This window comes from Triturus cristatus, chromosome 4_2 (assembly GCF_964204655.1).
Source record: "Triturus cristatus chromosome 4_2, aTriCri1.1, whole genome shotgun sequence".
NCBI lineage: Eukaryota > Metazoa > Chordata > Amphibia > Caudata > Salamandridae > Triturus > Triturus cristatus.
This window is the reverse complement of record NC_140586.1, coordinates 419,427,686-419,450,201: the sequence shown is the minus strand read 5'-3', so window position 1 is coordinate 419,450,201 and position 22,516 is coordinate 419,427,686. Positions and strand designations below refer to the sequence as shown.

General features: G+C 48.0%; 1 protein-coding gene across 1 annotated transcript in view; it reads right to left on the bottom strand.

Moving 5' to 3' along the window:
* LOC146834504 (uncharacterized) overlaps window positions 1–10,401 on the bottom strand; it is a 42,627-nt gene extending 32,226 nt beyond the window's left edge. The window contains exon 1 of the mRNA XM_085600113.1: window positions 10,300–10,401. The gene's annotated coding sequence lies outside the window, so the exon portion shown is untranslated. The remainder of the gene's footprint in view (window positions 1–10,299) is intronic.
* Window positions 10,402–22,516: the final 12,115 nt, after the last annotated feature.

Below are 22,516 nucleotides of genomic sequence, written 5' to 3'. Positions count from 1 at the left end.
GGGATGTCATAATTAGAAATTAGCATTTAAAAAAACATTGAAATTCACTGAAAAAAACATAGGTTTCAGGTAAGTTATAATTAGAAATTAGCATTTAAAAAACCTTAGAAATTCACTAAAAAAAACCATAGGTTTCAGGGACATTATAGTTAGCTGGACATTTCACTCTTACAAAACCATAGAAATTCCACTGTTATAGTTAGTTCAGCTAACTATAACTCGTGCACCCGCAATGCACTGCTCATGACGTCACATATTACATCATTCATGACATGGTTAGTGACATCACTGATGACATCACTGATTACATCACTGATTACATCATCCACGTGAAGATCTGATGCACCTCCTCACACTCTAATATAACCTTTGATACACCCACTGTAAAATACAGACTACCGTTTTCTAAATCATTGACACACCAATACCAGTTACTACATATGCACTCACTGATTCCTAGGTCTACACACACATTCACTCATTCACCCATAGAATCACTCTTACATGCAGTCACTCATCTATACAACACTATCATATGCACTCATACACCTATACAGATGTTCACACACCGCCACTCATCCATGCAGTTACTCACACACCTAGTCAGTCATGCAAAGAATCAATAACACTCCCATTTACTCACCTATACAATTATACACACACCACCTTACTTATTCATACAGATACTAAATCATAATTACTCTCTTATATAATCAGTGATACAAGTACACACTCATCCATACAGCCAGTCTCACAATCACTGACTCTCATGTATAGTCATTTATATACTTAACCTCTCACATACACTGCCTTTTACATATGTAGTTACTTGGACATGTACCACTGAGACATCCATTAACTCACCAACACACCTATACACACACTCACGCACACATGCACTCTTGAACCCATACACCCAGTGAATCAACCACTCACACATCTATGCACAGAGTCACACACCTCCCACCCACCCACACACACACTCAATCTCACCAAAAAATACTCAGACAACCAATCAATAAGCTAAATAGACACTCATGTAGCTACTGACCAACCCATGCAGCAGATTATACAACAACAGAAAGACTGATACAGACATTCACACAGTTTAGTCACTAACCCATGCATTCAGTAAGACATATTTAATCTGTCACTTATACAGTCAGTTACGCACCTACTAAATCCTCCATGCAGACACGTATACACCCACTCATTCTTCAATACACATTGGAATATATATAAAACATATTTAAACTTTACAGAAACACAGTCACTGGATGATGTCATCAGTGATGTCATTTGAGATGTCATCAGTGATGTCATCAGTGATGTCACTGACCATGTCATGAAGGATGTAATATGTGACATCATGAGCAGTGCATTGCGCGTGCGCGAGTTATAGTTAGCTGAGCTAACTATAACAGTGGAATTTCTATGGTTTTGTAAGAGTGAAATGTCCAACTAACTATAATGCCCCTGTAACCTATGGTTTTTTCAGTGAATTTCTAAGGTGTTTTTTAAATGCTAATTTGTAACTATAACGTACCTGAAACCTATGTTTTTTGCTGTGAATATATAGATATATATAGGCACATCGCCGAAACGCGTAGACCGTTTGTATCCCCTACCTTGGTGATGGAATAAAGTATAAGATAATCTAAAACTGCTTCGAGTCCTGATTGGGGTGCTGTGGATGCCTGCTACTGCCGGACGGGCAGTTTGGTGATTTTCTAAATATATATATATATATATATATGTTTAATTTCATAGTAATACATTTGAAATATTTTTAAAGTAATAATGGGGGCGTGGCTTGCATGCCGACGAGAATGGCCGCTCAGTAGCGAGGCTCTGCAGCGCCACTCCCGCAATATCCTGAATATTCGTGCCCCGAGGCCCCGACCCATGCTGTAAGGTGTCCCTAGTGGTTCCGAGGCTCCCGCGGACCCGGCAGCGAAATTTGGGCCGATCGGAGGTGGGGCCGAGACGAGGTGCCTTTCCCCGAGTGCTGGACGGGGACCGGGCTGGGAGAGACGCTGCCCTGACGGACACAACGCCTACGCGAGGCCGCGGCTGCGGCCTGGTGTCTCCGGGAGGTGGCGCTTTGAGGCTCGGCGCCGCCATCACTGCGGTAGCTTGTTCCGCAGGGTCCGGTGGCCGCCCCTGTGCCCCGGGGCTTCCAGCTGCTGCAAGGGGTGAAATTGAGGAGATGCTGCGGCAAAGCTCCGGACCCAGCATTTCGGCCGCTACACTGCCTGAGGGGGACGTGCCCCGCCTGGGGAGTCGACGGAGTGAGGCTATTGTGGCGATCGACTGCTCCTGGAGGTAGGGTCAGGGAGCTTGGTGCCGTCGTTGATACAGTGGTGGGTCCCAGTGCGAGCGGACGGGCGCCCCGCCGGATCGCCATCTATAAACTTTGGTGGCAGAGGTGCGGACCCAGCGGGGAGAAGAGGGACCGGTCTGCTGCCCTGACGTGGCCTGGCCGATACGTTGTGGAGGTCCGCCCCGGCGGCTGGATGTCATGCTGAGGCCTGAATGACGGCGGCTCCGGGGCGATTGGCGCGCATGCCCCGAGCGGCGGGGGCGATCCTCCGGCTCCTCTGCCCCAGCAGTCCGATCCAGGTTGGTGGATAATACCTGGTGGGAGTGGGGGCATTCCGGGAGGGGCCCAACGACTACACAGTGCCGCTTGAACGTAACGTGGGGGACCGTGTGGGAGGTCCTCGATTCCCCGCTCCTGCGCTGTGGTGGGCCTCGGACGCCAGTGGTGCATGGCCCGCGGGACTGGAGTGACGACTTTCTAGACGGTTGGGCACTGAGGCTGTTCGACGGACGGCGACTGGCTTCCCCGGGGTGGCACTGACGGCTGGAACGCAACACTACTGAAGAGGCGACTCGAGTGAGCGGAGGACGGAGGCCTGCCACCACCGTGTTCCATTGCTGGGTATTTGGGCCGAGTGGGGTGTCCCGGCGGCTGGGGTGTAGCCAGCGAAAGCCGACAGGCCGGGTGGAATTCTCCACCGCAGGCGGCGGGGAATAGCGGCTGCGCCCTATAGCTGGGGTGCGTCTCCTGAATCGTGACCATGCCATCCGGGCGGAGCAGCAAAACGGCGACACAGACTAAACTGGAGAAATTCGCATGGCAACACCAGCAGGGCGGTGATCGGGTCGGGACGCCGGCCTCAGACGGCAAGATAGAACCGACGAATAAAGACCTCCTGGATGCTATCACTGCGGTCAAGGCTTCCCTTGAAACTCGGATCGATACAGTGGCCACCGATGTGGGTCTGATTCGTGAGGATGTGAGAAAAATCGCCGACCGCGTGGGGGCAGTGGAAAGTGTCACCAAAGAACTGTCCAGCGACACTGGCCTTCTCAAACGTGAGGTCGCTGACCTGCGTGCCTCCCATGAGGTACTTGCCCAGCAGTTGGACGACTATGAAGGCAGGATGCGTCGGAATAATGTTCGAATTATTGGTGTCCCGGAGCGGGCGGAGGGACAGGCAGTGGATCTCTTTGTCGAGGACTTGGTCCTCACACACCTGCAGCCTCGAGGGCTCTCAAAGTGTTTTTCAATTGAAAGAGCCCATCGGGTGCCAGGTGGTCGCCCTCGACCGGGGGCCCCTCCTCGACCACTTCTTGCCCGAGTGTTTAATTTCCATGACCGAGACATTATTCTTCAAACGGCGAGGGCGGCTCCGCCAGTCACGGTTGAGGACAGGAAAATCAAGTTCTTTCCTGATTTTACCCTAAGAGTTCAGAAACAAAGACGTAGCTTCCTGGAGTTAAAAAAGGCTCTTCGTGAACAGGAAGTCAAGTACGCAATGATGTTCCCTGCCAAGCTGCGGGTGGAGGCCGATGGCAAGTCATGGTTCTTTACGCGCCCGGAGGATGCTTGGGACTGGCTGGAGGGCTGGTGCACTGTGGACAAACGGAAGAAAAGGGGGCCATCGGCGGCAGATAAGGCCGACGATTGGCGCCAGCAAAGGCGTTCTCCTTCACGCTCAGACTCTGATGCCCCGGACCCTGCTGGGGAACCCTAACTCTGGACGTTGGTAAGATGGTATAGAGTTTTGTATGGCCACGTCGGAACTCCCCGGAATGTGTCAGAAGCGGACTAATATCTTCACGATGATAGGATAACTAGTATGTGGGGGCCCCGAGATGTGGGGAGTGTTCACCCCTTTGGTACGTTGTCACCATGGGCCCCCGTTGCAGACATTGGGGGGACGATAGCCTGGTTTCCACAATCGTAGAGTGGCTTTCCTCAAATGTGTATGTATTCGTCAGAACAGTTTTCTATATAGACATGGGTGCGACTACTGCCGCTAAGATGGGGCTAGTTTGGAGGGGCTCTGGCGATCCAAGCAGTGCTAAGAATTTTCTTTCCTAGTGGGGATGTGGTCGGGGGGGAGGGGACGAATCCTATGAGATGTCAGTTGATGTGATGGAGTGGGGCGGCACACGTTTCCTCGAATTGTTCATGGGGGGGCGACAGGCGCTCTGCATGTTGGGGGAGGCGGGCGGTTCTAGTCCCGTTATGCAGGGAGGCAGGGTGGGAGATGCCTTTTCAGGGGTATCCATTTGTTTGATTGGGTTTGTTTGGGGGGTTGTTTTCTATTGTTTTCTTGCAGCAGTACTAAATGGCATTCTTTATCAATGCGTGGCACGGAGTATTCACCTACAGGCTCCTGGTCTCCTCTCCTTCGTCTTCATGAAGGGCGTGGGGGCGGCTGATGCTGTATTTAGGGTGGGGGCTAATGGACCTCTATGCGATGGGCACTCCGACCATTGCAGGTTACTGTTGGGATCTTATGGCTATTACTCAGGGACTTAGCCTAATGACCTGGAATATAAATGGGCTGGGCGACAAAATCAAACGGGGTATAGTGCAACAATATAATTATCGGGACCGATTAGACGTGGTGTTGCTCCCAGAAACACACCTCATAGGTAACTCATGTTAGGCCCTGGACCGAAAGGGGTATCGTACGGTAGCGCACTCTGGCTTTACCTCGGGATCAAGAGGGGTGGGGATCCTCCTACGTAAGGGTTGCCCCTATGTGATTCACACTACACGGACTGAACCGCAGGGTAGGTATGTTGCTTGTTCAGGTAGCTGGGAGGGGAGGGTCCTCAATTTGCTCTCAGTGTATGCGCCACCGGGCCTTCAACGCCAGACCCTAGCAGATGTGGGGACGCTCTTGATGACCTTGTCGGAGGGGGCCCTGTTTGTGGGCGGCGACTTTAACTTGACGATGGACACGGCCGTAGATCGCACTCCGCCCCGACGGGAAGCTCCGCAGGGCTCGCCACTGTGCAATTTTACAGACGCCTTCGGCCTGGTAGACATCTGGAGATGGTCTCACCCCCGAGACACACTCTACACTTTTCAATCTGGCGTTCATGGCAGTCACTCGCGGCTTGACTACCTGTTCACACAGGCGCAACATATTCAACACTTCACTGAGTCCATGAGCCTAGCACAGGGGATATCCGACCACTCCCCGGTAAAGTCCATCTTTGGGGCCAGTAGGATACGACAGCCTGGCCCCATCATGATTCAGCCCTGGTTGCTGAAAATCCCGCACATTAGAGATTCCTTGCTGCAAGATACGGATCACTATTTTGATGAAAACACGGGGTCGGTGGCATTGGCGATAACGCTATGGGGCGCTTACAGTGCAGTTATCAATGGACGGGCGTTGTCCATGATTGTGGGACACAAGACTGAACGTAGGCGACGAGTTCGCGAATTGGAGGCGGAGATACTACTCCTCGAGCGCGGGGTTTCGCATACCCCTACCCACGAGACCCAACACATACTTAATGTTAAGAGACAGGACTATAGGCAACTGCTCTTGGAAGATGCCAACCGACGTGCCCTTGCTACCCGGCACAGAATATACGAGCTGGGTGAACGCACCGGTAAATTGTTGGCATGGCTGGAACGTAAGGAATTGGCTGCGCGGTGGGTGGGTGCTATCAAAGGGTCGGATGGTGTGCTGATCACTGACCCTCAAAACATTGCCGAAACGTTTGCAAAGTATTATGAGCAAATATATACTCCGCCGCAGAACTCGCAGGCACGATGGGCGGCAGACCTCCTTGCCACTATTGAAATGCGCTGTGTTTCTCAGCAAGATAAGGAGGCTCTGGAGGTGGATATTTCAATTGAGGAGATTCAAAAAGCCATTCGAGATAACCGGTCCGGCAAGGCCATGGGCCCCAACGGAATCCCGATAGAACTCATGAAATCTATGGCTCTGAAACTTGCGCCCCACTTGCTGAATTTATATAATGAGTGTTACGAGACTGGCGTCCTCCCAGCCGATATCCGTACCGCCACCATAGTGGTTATCAGCAAACCCGGTAAACCAGAGGACGAGTGTGCATCGTACCGACCCATTTCCCTGATCACAGTCGAAGCCAAGATCCTGGCCAAACTGCTGGCCAATCGTCTGCTTCCATATCTCACTGCACTGATCCACCCGGACCAGTCGGGATTCATGCCAGGCCGTAATTCTGCTCGTAATCTGCGCCGTGTGCACGGGGCATTGGGCTGTGCTGCAACACTCCAAGAAGAAGCACTTTTGCTCGCGCTCGATGCCAAAATGGCGTTTGATACGGTGGCGTGGGAGTATCTCTTCGCGGTCCTGGCCCGTGTGGGGTTGGTTCCCCGGCTGATAGGGTGGATCCGACTGCTATCTAACTCCCCTACGGCCCATGTATCAGTTAACAATCACCGTTCGAGCTCCTTCTCCCTATGCCGTGGCACGAGACAGGGCTGTCCACTGTCGCCGCTTCTTTTTGCCTTGGCACTTGAGCCACTCGTGGTCTGGATCCGGAGTGACCCTGAAATCAGGGGACTTAAATGGACAGCAGATCATGAAGACCGTATTTCTTTATATGCGGACGATATTTTGTTGTACCTGGCTTCCCCGGCGCGCTCGGTCCATCGGGTACTTCATATTTTTCATATTTTTGAGGCCCACTCGGGGTACCAGATGGTCCAAATCCCAGATGTACCCTCTCTGGGGTGACCCGACGCATAGTCCTAGGGTGTATACCATCCCGGTGGCATTACAGGGTTTCCAATACCTCGGCATCTTCATAACATCGGACCCATCCCTATTTCAAGAGCGAAACCTAGTGGGCCCATTGCAGCGGTTCAGGGCAGATGTGGGCCACTGGAAGACACTGCCCCTCACACTCTTGGGCCGGGCAGCCTTTTTTAAGATGCTAGCCCTCCCCCGTTTTCTCTATGCCCTACAAAATACGCCCATCCCGATTCCAGAATCCTATTTTTTGAAGATTGATGCAGCACTGCGCGGTTTGTTGTGGGATACTGGGCCGCCGCGTATCGCAATGCAAAAACTGACAATGGGCTGGTATGATGGTGGGATCGGATTACCGGACTTACGCCTTTACTACCAGGCAACACAGTTGATCGCAGTCAACCAGTGGGTGTTCGGGTCTCATGATGATCCTAGCTTCCGTACTGACCTCTGGCTTTTGGGGAAGGGAGGTTATAACAGGGCATTGTACTCAAGCCCAAAAAATCTGGGCTTGACTGGCCCCACGGCCCGGACGGTGGAAACCTGGCACATGCTCCAGAGGCGCATGGGTTGGTATGGGCGGATGACAAAGGCCACCCCACTCTGGTAGCCTGATTGTCTGGGGCGACTGAGCACCTGCGCCGGTTTCGATAAATGGGACCTTATTGGTATCTCTACGGTGGGGGATGTATGGATTAAAGGCAAGAAGGCGTCCTTCGCGGAGCTTCAGCTTAAATACCAGCTCACACCCTCAGAGTATTATCGATATCTTCAAATTAGCCATGCTCTCGACGGCGCCCTCCCCGCTGGTGCACCCCTTTCAGACTCCTCTCCTTTGGAGGACAGAGTGTTGCTGGACCCAATGGACCGCAGGGCTATCTCCTTGACGTATAAGAAGTTAATTAATAATCGTACCGACCCAATGTGGAAATTACGAGCCAGGTGGGAGACGGATTTGGGAGAAATGGCTGACGAGGACTGGGTTGAAGCGCTAGCTTCCCCTCGGGAGGTGGCAATACCGATGCGACTCCGCCTAGTTCAGCTAAAAAGTTCTGCACCGTGTGTATTTTGATGCTACACTGTTGTGTAAATTGGGAAGACGTCCGGACGCGCTCTGCCTACGACAATGTCACCAGACAGGTACATTTCTACATATTCTATGGGCTTGCCCCCTTATTCAGCACTACTGGATAGAAGTCACCCGACAGAGGGCGAGGTCCATAGGTAAGCCCATCGCCCCCTCTCCTCAGCTCTGCCTCCTTAATGTGTGGGAAGATACGGACCTCACCCAGGTGGAGCAGGAGTGGACGGCGGTGGGGTGAGCCATTGCTAAAAGGAATATTGCCCAGAAGTGGGGGGTAGCCACCATGCCGCCGCTGCGCGTTTGGGCCACTGATATGGATCTAGCTATGGTGGCGGAGAAAACGGTCTACAAGAGTCGAGGTTGCCCTAGGAAGTGGGACCACAAGTGGGGACGATGGAATAAATATCGGGGGGACATCTGTATTTCTCCAACGGTGGAACTCAGAAGGGAGAGACAGGCTATCCTGGATAAAATGGGGGCAAGTGCGGTGACCTGAAATCTTAAGGCCATCACTCGTATACTGTGTGCGGGGGGGGCCCCCTGTTTCTTACATGTATATGTAACCACCTTTGTAATACTTCACTGACTGGCTTGTTTCAATGCTTACTGCCCTGGGTGTATCGCTTGTCGTCTCCAATGCCCGAATGTATACTTTGCCTGTGTAGCTGCCGATTAAGTATCATGACTGCTGCAATGTTGTGGATTTTGTTCTCAATAAAAATGTTATTTAAAAAAAAAAAAAAATAATGATATGTAAAATAAATAATTTTATTATGTTACACAATATATATATTTTTTATAAAAAGGCAAACACAAATATATATGTATGTATATGTGTTTGTGTGTTTATATAATTGTATATTTATACATAATTTTTAATATTAGTGGGGTTTATTTATTTACATTATATTAACTTTATATATTTAAATATTTAACATTTACTACTTTAAACTCTATTTATATTACAAAATCAATATTTTGTATAGTTTGGACGACATTAGTGTCAACAATATTTTTTTCCTCATGTTTTTGTGCTTACTATTTAATTTCATTTCAGTACGCTTTATTTTGGCAATTGCTGCCATAAAAGCAAATACAATACATGTTTTTGTACAATTTTGTACTTACCATTTTAAGAACAGGGACATCATGTTTTAGTAAACAATATTTTTCACACGATATTTGTGTCAAACAATATTGTTTACCTAAAAATTGTGTCAATGATCGGGCACGTTGCTTCCTCTAATGGGAAAAAAAGAGTTACCCTGCCCTGATTAAAACAACAAACTGTCTGTGCACTGCAGGGTTACTATCAGCTGTGGCATCAGCTATCCTGCTGCAGAGGCTATTTTGCTCCTGTAGTTTTGCTGGAGCACGCCCATATATTCAGTCATTCATTCATTTTGTAGGCGCACACCCCATGTATGTGAATGGCAACAAAATGATGCAGGTGCTTTTTTTTTAGTTAATGCTCTGAGTTAGATCAATTACTAAAAACGGGGCATCCACAGCAACACGGGGAAGGGCTGGAGGAGTTTTAAAAAGCTAAAACAACATAGGGGTGGGCGGGGAATTTGTAAAGCAACAAGGGGAAGGCCTTGTGGGTTAAAGCAACGTGAGGGATGGCGGGAGGGACAGTTAAGGGACACAAAGGGCACCAGTACAGGAAAACATACAGAGGGTGCAATGGGCGAAGGGGAGAAGCACACTGGCAAGCACCAAATGTAGAGTGACGGGGCCAAGCAGTCGGGCGATAGAGAGCAAAACAGGGAGATACGTATGAGGGAAACAGTTCAAACACAAAGTCTCATGGAGTGCTTCACACAAAAGGAAAAAGTCGAGCTCGAAAGGCGCACAGTGGAAGTAGCAAAGCCAGCCAACGACAACGGTAAGGGGGGCCTGCCCCATGGAAGAAACAAACACAAGATTGCTAAACTGGGCTTATGAAGCAACCACATGAGAGTGACAAAGAAAGCAAACCAATGGTAGGCAGGGGGCGGGCTCCATGCCCCTCTATGTTGTTGGTAAGCCACAATGCGCCTGGCAACAGTCAGTGCATGCCTTGTCTAAAAGCTCGACCTAAAAAGGGCTTTTTCAGCTCGTTTGTAGTAATTTATTACTATCACCAGATGCCCTGGAGCTGCTACCTTCACTCACCTTGTGAAAGCATGAGTAAAATGGTGGATGGAAGGGATGATAATGCCGCCTTGGTAAAATACAACATTCTGTGCTACCGATGGGTGATTTCAGTTGTGACGTGGCTGCTGTGCCTCACTGTCTTCCCACAAGCCTCTGCTTCACTAGAGTATCCACTAACATCATTAATGACATATCTATTCAGTAGTTTGTGAAGTGGGCTAAATATAACTCCATGTGAGAGAGTAGGTACGGATACCGTGTGACTCTGTGTCTCAAGGACAGCTTGTTTTTCAGCCCAGGCCTGGGGAAGTTGTGTTCTCATGACTTGAAGTCCATGCGAACACTAGTGTAGATCCTGTTGTCTCATATGTATATTGTCATAGTACAGGTATCACAAATTAAAAACATAAATATTTACACCACTTAAAGACAGAACCTTAGGAGTTAAATGGATATCTTTAAACTGGGTCAGCAAGAATGATAACGAAGAGTGCAGATTACCTTCTTAGAGGTGAGTGTCTGAAACTGGTTACTCAGTTCTGTACATTTGCAGGGTAAGGAATAAGGTAAACTTAACACACCTGGGACACGTGTCTTCTTTCTCTCAAGCTTATGCCTTAAAGTCAACTAAATACATTGTTCTGATTAGTTCATGCCATTCATTCATTAAATAAAGCTCAGGTAGGAGGTGATACTATGCTGTTGCCCCAAGGACCAATGATAGCCTACAATAGGAACAAGCTTACATCAACGTTTTGTGTCACTCATATACCAGATATCGAGGTCGAAATAAGAACCTGCAAAAATATGGCATCCACAGTATTGTGTAACACTAGATCATCAAGGTAATGTGGAGCTTAGTAAACCTGTACTTTGATACAAACGTTTTACAGGTAATAATTCAACCATGGAATTGTTGCATAACATCCTCACCCCAGCCTGTTCTCTAGTTGTGACCAGTCACTGCAGCACAATGGGCTCCAGCCATGCCCCCACATAGCTGCTCAGAAGGCCGGTTGAGCTGATGCTATGAAAGAGAAGAGAATCAAAAGAAAACCTAAACCACGAACCAAAGGGGAAGAGAAGGATCACAGCAGCTGCATAACTGCTTCTGTAAATAAAGCCAACGGGTTAGTGACATTGTCAGAGCTCACAATCACAGTGCCCTCTGGATGGGCACACACTGACACCTCGCGCTGAAATACGGAAAGGCCCTTGCATGTTTTTTTTAAGTCGCCATCTCTCATGCCTCCTACCCCCTCCCCCCCCCCCCCCCCCCCCCCCAAAGACATTTGAGGCATTGGGCGGAGCACCTTGCAGACTTGGGGAAAACGGGTATGCTGCAGCTAGACCTATTGACTTTGGTGCTATCACTATTCACTCTTTTCATAATTACCAGGGCCACTGGAAATATGCGGCAATTGTTCTGCTGTAGGGTTGACTAACTTATGTGGAAAGTGAAGGCAAATTATGTAGCATCCTTCAGCACATTATGTGCAAGAAATGTTTTGCTGTGTTGTCATTTTAACACACATTAATACTCTCTGAGCTAAAGTTACACCTCATCCCTACAAGTTCAATGTGAAGATGACAATCAGCAACTTAATGTGACCTTTTAACCTTTGCTGCGTGTCTACTATTCCATGGCACCACCTTTAATGCCTTTTTTTAGCTGAAAACAAACACACATCATGCAAGCTACATAGCTGATGTCTGATCAAATGGATAGTGGCCAAAATCTATAATTATGCAGAAATTATGACTTTGTTAACACGTCATCACAATTATACCTGAGTGACCTTGACTCTAACTAATGCACTATGTGGAACTCTCTGCATGGGCTTTCTGTTGTTGACACATGCTTAGCAACCCAACCCAACAAAAGCCCATGTTAGGTAAACGGTCCATATACAAGCAAGTCTGTTGTGCGTCCTACTGAAGATCCCAGGCATGGGTGAATTCGACGCATTAACTAATCGCCACATAATATGGATTGCACAATCAAAGAGCCTGTAGGATCCTTTAGCAACCAATCCTGTGGACGTAGGCAGTTGATGAGGCTCAGCCTCCACAGAACCAATCCCGGCTGTATGACACTACATCAAGGCTGTTAATATCGACCTACAAGACATTGTATCCCCTACATTTCCTACCACAACATCACCATGGTAGGTGCCCATTGACTGTTCATAACCCCACATTTACTCTCACTATACCTATCCTGTGATGTAGAGATTAGGTCGATGTAGTGGATGCAATGTTTTTGTCATGCAATATAGCAAATGTGATATAGGGGGGGGGAGTACCCCAATTCTAGAAATGATCCAGGTATTGTAGATTTTTCCACCCTCCAGGAATAATTGCCTCAATGCAAGTCAGTGGAATGTTAGGAAATGGTATGGTAACCTGAATATTGTTGTTAGAATATCACCTGACATAGATATTACATTCTAATTATCATTTATAAAAATACATTAGAATGTTGGGCGCACCAATGAAGACAATGAAGCGGCTCAGGGCTAATGATGGCTGGTATAAGCCTTCTGTTCCAACATCGTAACGTTTCTCTTTCTGTTTCTCCCTTTTTAATTTAGAACATTCAGTGGATCGAATTTTCTAATTGCCTTATAGCCCTTCAGCGGCAGGCTATTCTGGTTGTTGAAGGCCATCTCTACCATTATAGGCCCTCGTGTGCGGCTCTGGCGTGTACTCGGGTTAAGGGCCTTTAACGACCGGTATAGCCCTCAGCAGCAGGCAATAAGGCTATATAATATCATCATTTTGTAAATATTTAGCAGATAATTATTAGATGACTTTTCTGACTGCATCCTTAAAATATACCTTGATTCAACACAAAAAAACTCTTGCATTAGTGTTCATAAATGCCACCAAGTATACCAGAGAGCAGTGTATGTGCACTCAAGGGAAAAGTGTGCGGAGTGTTAATGCACGCGCCAGCAGCAGCTGTGATATTCTCTACTCTGCTACTTGCATCTCTCGCTCGGGTTTTCAATTTCAGTTCAATTAGGACTGATGCAATGAAACGCGAAACCCAACAGAGTTAATTGAGACTTTAGTTTCAAAACTATATAAAGGATTCCAGAAATACCTGTAATAATAACACGTCAAAATGTCAACAGCACCTGCCTGGTGCAATGGAGCATCCAGCAAAGGCCCGTTAAAGGCATGTGATGTACACCCTCTTCCACAGCCATCGAAGTGTATCCGCAAAGACACCTCTGAACCGGAAGTATTTCACAGACAAGCCATTTCGTGAAAGTTTACCAAGTCTTTATTTCCAGTAGCCCCAAAACACATCATGGACAAGCAGTGCTTAATATGAAGAGAAAAAAAAGTAAAGCAAGCACTGCTGGCCCTACTGAATACCGCATTTGTGGAACACAAAGGCTGCCTGGTCTTGATTCTTCTTCATGTCTCTTTCTCCCACCACCCTGCTCTTCGCGTCTCTTTATCTCACTCTTGTAGGTTCTTTTCATCCCTGTGATCTCCCTTGGTCGTTGTTTTCCAATTTTTCTCTTCCTACTTCCTTCTCCCTTTTCTATATTTCTACCTTTTTCTTCTGGTCTGATGATAAAAAATAAGTTCCAGTCCCCAGAAATGACAGCCAGTGCCCACCTCTGGCAACCACCAGCAACATTTAGGACAAGCACTGAAATGTGTGGACGCGGACATTTCTTTAAAAAAAAATGCTAATTTTCTGTCTCACATTTGCAACGAGTCGCAAGCTGTGCACACTCTACCAAGACTCTGCACTGCTGTGAGTGGGGTGAGCTGATAAATTCATTAATTTGCATAATCACGGTCAGTGAACCCCAACAAGCTTAGTTATGTGCAATTGTAATTTAGTTTACAAATTAAGGGGTTGATGCAACAATAAAATTGGGGCATTTTTGAATCATTTAGTACATATAGCTAATAAAGTCGAAATTCTAAGAACTTACAACATACGTATATAGGACATATTTAAAAAACACATAACATCTAAGCTAATGGTACAAATATATCAGCAATGCTATCATTTACTGCACCTAGCTGCATACAAATTTGCATCTCTTTTCTCACAAACCCGTAAAGGATTCAGCCCCGTAGTAAATTCCCACACTGTTTATTAACTAGTCATTGTTTCCATACATATAGTAGATGACACCTACTGGCCCAAGGGGGCCAAATGTGTACAGAAACCCATGAATGGCTTGCGATTTCATTACTCCAACATCCACAGAAAGAATTTCCACCAATAACTTTGTGTCTTAATCATCACACTGTGCATTGGTTGGAGACAGCATTGTCCAAACCCTCCATATTTTGGAAAATAGACCCAAAGTCACCTAGTTCATGCTAACTACTATGACATGACTGACTATCTCATATGAAAAACAGCGATTATCCCAAATGTGTAAAACAAAATGAAATAATGTCTTGAGGGTTTGTAATGCACTGCTGCAGGTGTTGTGAGTACGCTTTGCTATGTTGCTTTGTTTAGTAAAACTATCTTCCAGCTGTTGTAATTTAGATGCAGTATATAGTTGTATCCACTCCTTACCGTTGACTCTCAAAGAGAGACATAACTGCTGTTGTTCAGGGACATACTACATGACGTCAAAAGCAAATATCCTACGTACAATGCATCACAGACCTCAAAAAGCCAACTCAGCCTTCCACTCTTGTGAAATAGATAAACTAAATACCATTAAGCTGGTTAATAGTGACACTTGTTATTAATATTGTATTTAATATTACTGTTTTCATTATTAATATCATGTCGCGGGGAGAAACTGAGCCACACGACTCTGATTGGTTTAGGGTTCTGTTTATTCACGTGGTTCTTTCGAGATAGGACCACAGTGTTCAGTCCAGGTGGTAAAACAAAAGTAGAGTACACAAAAGTCTTTTTTCAGCAACACAAGAGGGGAAAGGGTTTCTTCACCATCCGTCTTGTCCCTTCCTGGGCCGTCTTTTCTGGCTGGTGGATCGGGGTAACCACGTCGAGCGGCAGGGTTCATATATAAGGAAACAGAAGAAATAACACGTCTTAGTGTTGTGGCCTCTCCACAGGGTTTTAAGGGGGGAAGGGTGTGAGGGAAGTATCACCCGGCCGTCTACTTTGGGGATCGTGAGGGGATCCGTCACCAAGGGGTTAATGCGTCTCTATGCGGGTCGCTTTGTAAGGTTCTCCGCGCACAGCCAGTATCTCACTACCCCGGCTTCCCGGAGTCCCCGCCCGCCTCCCACGACCCTCGCAAGCGTTGACGCACCTGGTGGAGCCACGTCCCTCCGGGGCCGTGGCTTGGCGAGAGGCAGGAACGTTGGCCTCCTGGCTTCCCGGTGCTCGGCTCTGGCGTCTTCTTCTCTCTACTCGTCTCGGTCTCCTTCTCTGCTCCTAGTCGTCCCGCGTCTTCCTCCTTCGGGGCTCTCTCCCCTTCCGGATACACTGGCCAATCCTTATCGGCCGATGACGTCGCGTGACTCCGCCCCCAGGTGTTTGGCGCGGGTATTTCCTCCTCTGACTTAAAGGGCCAGTGACCCGCAGCAGGAAAGCGTGATGATTCCGCTAATGTGGTCTGCCACTCCGGGGGCTGAAACGGTAAAGAAGGGTGTACTTCGTCATTTTGGCTTGGAGTCGGGCTCTCGAGGGTCTGACGCCGACATATCATTATTACATGTTACTTGGTCGGAAATCCTCAAACTATTGCCATTACTATTGTGAAATCAGACATCTTGTCTCATTTGTGTTTAGTTCCTGGAGCACTTTACAATTCTTGGATTCCTGATGATCAGAGTCCAGGTGGTTCATATCAGTGGCACCTTCAGCACCATGCTTGAACCATAAGCACCGCTATTGCTATTGCATAATCTGAAGATGACCTCAAGGTAAAAATAAATGTCTGTTCATTTATATGCATTGCTGTTAGAAATGGGATTTCTGGTTGGCTAGGGCTTGCGCCAAAGCCAGGCAGAAGCCACCACTCTAGTCAGGGCAAGGAAGTTACACGCCAAAGATAACCCCTGCTCACCCCCTTGGTAGCTTGGCATGAGCAGTCAGGCTTACCCCGGAGGCAATGTGTAAAGCGTTTGCGCACGCACACAGCAACAACACCCTAGGCCCACCACAAAAGGAACTCTACACAAGGATATATATAAAAATAGCCTTTGTATTATACCAAAACACATTAGATAATAATCACATAATTTACACTGTGCCAACGGGCACTGGGCAGAATTTTACAGGGGACTATATACACACGACAGGGCCATATGGACCACTGTCAGAGTTAGCACAAATCACCAATTGTAAATGTAGAAATGTAGAACAAATAATAAATGTAGCGCACAACCAGTAACCACTGGTAAAAGGTAAGTACACCCTACACAATCCTAAACACCTTAGGCATATATCACGCAGAGAACCATGAACTCACTAGAATAACCTATACTAGGAAAACAATCTCCTACCCATAGACACAGTTAGGAATAAAAATAAGCATAAAGACAATGTATATTACGCAAAAGTACCCACGTAAAAATAACCATGTACCCTAGGTGAGGGCACAACACAGAAAGACTGTCCCCAGGCCAACTTGGCCTCTCAGGGGCTCAAACGCCCTTTGTCCACAATGTCAGGGCTGGGCTGCACACGCAGCAGAAACAGCAGGGCAAAAGATCAGGCCTAAACGTGGCAGCCGCCCACTACTTGCTGGGCAGCTGTAGACTCAAAGATGGGCCCGGGCATTCACTGTGCCCGTTCTAACAGAACTGCGCCACGTTGCAGCTGCCCTCTATCACACGGGGCAGCTGGGGGAAATGCCAGCACCAACCAGGTGCACGTTGGAGTCCTGCTCTGGGACTCTGAAAACGCTAGGGCCCCCAAACATTGGAGCCTCTCTGGGCTCTAGACTAAAAATGCCCCCTTCGGTGGAGGCCCTCTGGGCTCTAAAAGAATAATGCCCCCAACGATGGAGCCCCTCTGGGCTCTAGAAGAATAATGCCCCCAACGATGGAGCCCCTCTGGGCTCTAGAAGAATAATGCCCCCAACGATGGAGCCCCTCTGAGCTCTTAATAACACATGCACCCGGGTTTGGAGCGGCCCGCTGCCATCCGGGGCCGCTCTAAAGGCAGATCTGCACTGTGCCTTTATCTGGCACCAACAATAGTCCCCACGGAGCCCCCCAGCCCTTCGAGACTCACCGGGCTTGCTCCTGGGGACTCCGCTCTGTCTTCGGTGGTCTTCTCTCCTTGGGAAGGACTCTGTTCTTCACCCGGTCCCTCTCCTAGGACCGGGACTTCGGCGAGGAGCCTGCAAGGCTCCGGACGTCCGGGGCTGCCCACGGGGCTCCTCCCAACGACACGGAAGCCCCGCTGGGCCTGCAGCCACCTGTCTTCCCTCCGGCCGGGGCAGCACACGCGGGGCTCTCTCTCTGCCACAGGAGCCCTGCTACTCAGCTGCAGCCCCTCCTCTCGCTTCCGGCGGCTGGCACGGGGCCTTTGTTTCTCTGGATCCCAGGAGCGCGGGGTGGCTCCCGTCCGCTTCCTTCTTCTCTTCCGTCTGCTTCCTGTTTAAGCCCCGCCCACGTCTCCACAGAGTTCGCCTGACTTCCTGGTGAAACCCGGCTGCGGCGGTGATTTTATTTTCCTCCAAAGCGGCAATGAGGGGTGGGCTCCCTCTTTCTTACGCATACAAAGCAGAGTAGGCACCCGCTAGTGGTAATAAATCCTCAACGGTGGCAATGCGGGTTGGGCACCCGCGAATGGCGAAAAGAAATACGGGGTGGGCACCCGCTGCTGTATATCGGCCAGACAGCAGCCCCGCGCTGCAAATAAAGAACAGGAGCGCTTCTCCACGTGCCAGGGCAGAATCCCCAGCCCTCTTTAGTTTTAGGGAAAGCGCGCTTCAGGGAAAAGCTCCAAGCCCAGGAAAAAGTCCCTCAGAAGGCAGGGGGCAAGGGCTGGGCCCAGGGGCCAGCTCACAGGGCCCTACAGGCAGGGAGGCAGTCCCCAGTGGCGGTCCTCCTGGCGCCCAGCGGCCGCAGCAGGCCCCTCCCGTTAGGATCAGCAGAGCAGACCTTTACATGGGGTCACAGCCCCTTTTTATACACAGGTTTCCTTGGTCTCAAGTTGCAGGGAAGGGACGAACCAGATGCAACTGGTTCCTGAGCACTTTGTTTTGCTCAGCCCCTCTACCTATTCACAGAACAGGCCAGGGTCATCAGTCGCACCACAGGGGGCGGAGCCAGCATTGTGTGGGGAAAGCCCAGCCCTATTCAGGTCTCAGGTGTACTCCTCCCACTCATCAACATGCAGATCTCTCCACTCACCACTGGGGCAGACCCATCCTGACCCCTGGAGCCAGGCACACCAGCCAATCACACGCCAGACAGTCACTTCACATTTATTCCACAGAAGTGCCAGCTTCTAGAAGTGGCACTTCTACACTAGACACACTAACGCCGCACACATCATCGCGCAGCATTCAATCACACGAGTTCGCACATACCAAACTCGACCCTGCACTCCCCACGCACCAGGAACTACCATGGACACATACATTCCCCATGCATTCCTATGGGAGGGCAGGTCAGTCTCACTAACTGTAACCCAGAGCGCACGCACTTTCCACTGGGACACAGTGTAAAAGCGCAACATAGGGAAAGAGCTAGGATTATTGCAAAAAGTTTTGGGGGTGAACCCGCCAGAAGGGCCAAGTCCAACAATTACCTACCTATAAAATAGTGGTCTAGTGTTTAAAAATGTAAATATATATCTGTGCTCCTCTAAAAAACCTAGATCAAGCGGGAATAAAAACAAATGTTTTCAATCTTTGGTATTAATCTCCGCTAGCAATTTAATTAAGTCTTGACTTTATTTAGAATATCCAAAAAGTCACAAAAACACATTGTGTACTAAATATATAAATTCTGAGGTTTTCCATTCAAAAAGACACATTAACTTTATAAGTTACACAACTTTTCTGTAGGCATTTTTCTAATTGTGGTCAGCGTTAAACATAGGTCCCTATCACATGCATCAGTATAAAGATAATAAAGTGCTGGCCCTAAATCAACAGTTAATATTAATGTTATTGGGGATTTATAGAGCGCACGGCTACTCCGAGGAGTGTCCCGGCGCTGAAAGATCCCCTTGGAAGAGAGATAGTATACATTCTGAACCTCAAAGACCACCGTTATCGCTGGAACTGCCTGGTCTTAAGCAGGCGTCTAAAATTGAAAAGCTCCTGTTCCTGTCTGAGAGCAAGAGGGAGAATATTCCATAATTTTCCCACAGCCACCTGGAAGGAGCGACCCCCCCCTTCCTAGTCCGAAAAAACCTGGGTACCAGTAACAGGTGTTGAGTTGAAGACCTCAGAGTCCTGGCCGGGATGTAAGGAATGATTCTTTTCCTAAGATACTGGGCCCCACTGTTATGCAAAGCCTTAAAGGCTAGCACAAGAGACTTGAAAATTATCCTGTTCTTCACTGGAAGCCAGTGTAAAGCTTCTAAATGAGTCGTCATATGGGTCCTAGGCCCTACCAGAGAAATAGCTCTGGCGGCCGCATGTTGGACAACCTGCAGACAACCCAATAAATAATTTGGAATTCCCAGGTATAAAGCATTTGCATAGTCCAACCTAGACATAATCAAGGCTGGGACCACCGTTTTTCTGTGGGACAAGGAAAGAATTGGTAGAAAGTTTCTCAACATTCTTAACAGTCCAAAACACATACCAGCTACGGATTGCACCTGTGACTTAATAGAAAGGCCAGAGTCAAGCATGACTCCCAAATTTTTAATTGTAGTGACTGGGCAGGCAGGTGGCAGTTGATTCTGAGGCTACCAATTCCGCCATTCATCCCCAGGAATGTGACCGAAGAAGATTATTTCGGTTTTGGCGGAGTTGCAAGAGAGTTGGTTTTGTCTGAACCAGTCAAACACTTTTGTCAGGCATAAATGGATTAAGTTTTCATTAAACGACTCGTCCTTCTCACACGTGAACAGCAATTGGGAGTCATCCTCATAGGTTATAACATGTGCTCCATATTGTTCTGCGAGGGGTGCCAACGGTGCCATATAGATATTAAATAACGTTGGGCTCAGCACTGAGCCCTGGGGCACTCCAACATTCATTATAGGGACATCCGCCGAAAAAGGGGGGGGACCACACAGATTGCTGACTGCCTTCCAAGAAGGAAGAGAACAACCTGAAAACCGTGCCCCCGATACCACATTCACTAAGTCTCTGTAGGAGCCGTCCTTGAGGCAGGGTATCGAAAGCCACCGAGAGGCCCAGCAGTATCAAGACCGCCTTACCTACTCTATCAAGGCTGGCTTTGATGGTTTCAGTGACTTCCAATAAAGCCGTTTCAGTGCTATAATTGGCTCTAAAACCGGATTGACTGGGATGAAAAACCTTGGTTGTCTCACAAAAATCGGTGATGACCACGTTCACGTACTTCTCCAATGCTTTAGCAAAAAAAGGAAGTAATGTTATGGGCCTATAATTGCTTACCACAGCAGGGTCCGCTGAAGGTTTCTTCAGGAGGGGATTAATCTTACCCAGTTTCCACCTCACTGGGACCCTACCTTCTAACAGGGACAAATTTAGGACTTGATTCACAGCTGGGTTCAAGACCTCAGCTACAGATGACATTATTTTCGCTGGACAAGAATCGGATGGCGACCCAGTCTTAAGTGCCTTCATGATGGCAAGCGAGGTCTCTAGGGACATAGGGGGGAAATCCAAAAGCATATTTTCCCTAGAAAATCCTTCAGGATCTAAAACAGCATCCTGGCTCATACAAATAGATTTAGAAAAAGAGTCTTGAATGGACTTAATTTTATCGAAGAAGAATTTTGCGACCTGATTCGCCCATTCAAGGGTAGGGATAAAAGGGCTCTGAGTAACATTAGGAGAGGAACAATCTTTCACAATTTTAAACAATTCTCGACTTTTATTTCTGGCTAAATCAATTTTAGTGGCCAGAAAGCTTTTTTTCTCCTCCCGGACTTTAGCATAGTGAGCTTTCAGTGCTTGTTTATATATATTTCTTCTTATAGGATCAAAATCCTTTCTCCATAAACGTTCGAGACATTTACACGCCCTTTTGCTTGTTCTTAAAGCCTCCGTAAACCAGGGCGCAGAAGTTTTACCCTGCACGGAAATACACAACTTGGGTGGGGCAAGAAGAGATGCCCAATTATGGTGCCAATTTTCTAAAGCGTGCGTCATCTCTTCTGAAGAGCCCCTCACAGGAATAGGATTGCAATTCAGAATTTCCGCTAGGGAGTCAGGCGTTATCTGCTTAAATGATCTATATTCTTTAGCTTGTTGGGTATGATGAGGCTGTATTCTGCTCTGAACCTTTTTAAGCCTGAAAGTAAGCATAAAATGATCAGACCAGGAAATAGGAAGGGGGTTATTTACTACAATATTACAGGTAGAGAAAATCTGGTCCAATATGTGACCCTTGTCATGAGTAGGGAACATCACATACGGAGTCAGGCTGAGGATATCCAGGGATTCGCACAGCTTCAGAGTCTCGGGATCATCCTTTTGGTCTAAATGTATATTAAAGTCCCCAAGGACCAGGCATTGACTGAATCTAGGTGCAATAGATGCAATAGCATGGCCGATGGACTCCAAAAAGCGTCCAGTCGGCCCTGGTGGTTGGTAAAGGATCACTCCAGCAACTGACTGGTTGGCAGATATCTCTAGATGAAAACCTAAGGTTTCAGCTCCCTCCAATTCAGTGATAGGTATAGGTGCGCAGGGGTGAGACCTTTTGTGGATAATCGCTACCCCCCCCGCCTCTACCTCCCTGTCTATCTTTCCTGATTATCATGTACTCAGGAGGTATAGCATTAGCCAGACAGAACGTCTGGCTTAACGTCAGAAAGGAGGTCATAGAGTTGTAATTCATGTTTCTTGATGGATCTGGCATTAATCAGGATAGCTGTAAAATATTCCCTGTTCACATCATTGACGAGGGTTTGTGGACGAGGAGTGTGGTCATGTTCCCTAAGAGCACATCCCGCTCCTAGTCTAAGGACAGCCTTCCAATTACAGGCATTACAATGCAGTGGTTCAGAGTCAACCAGAAGCTTAATAGTAGAATGGCACGTTGTCTGCCTGCCCATTGTTAGAAGACTTTCCCTGCTATATTTAACGCTACCAGAGCTCATACCTCTATGTCCCCCAACGGGTCTGGCACCGTTTCCGGC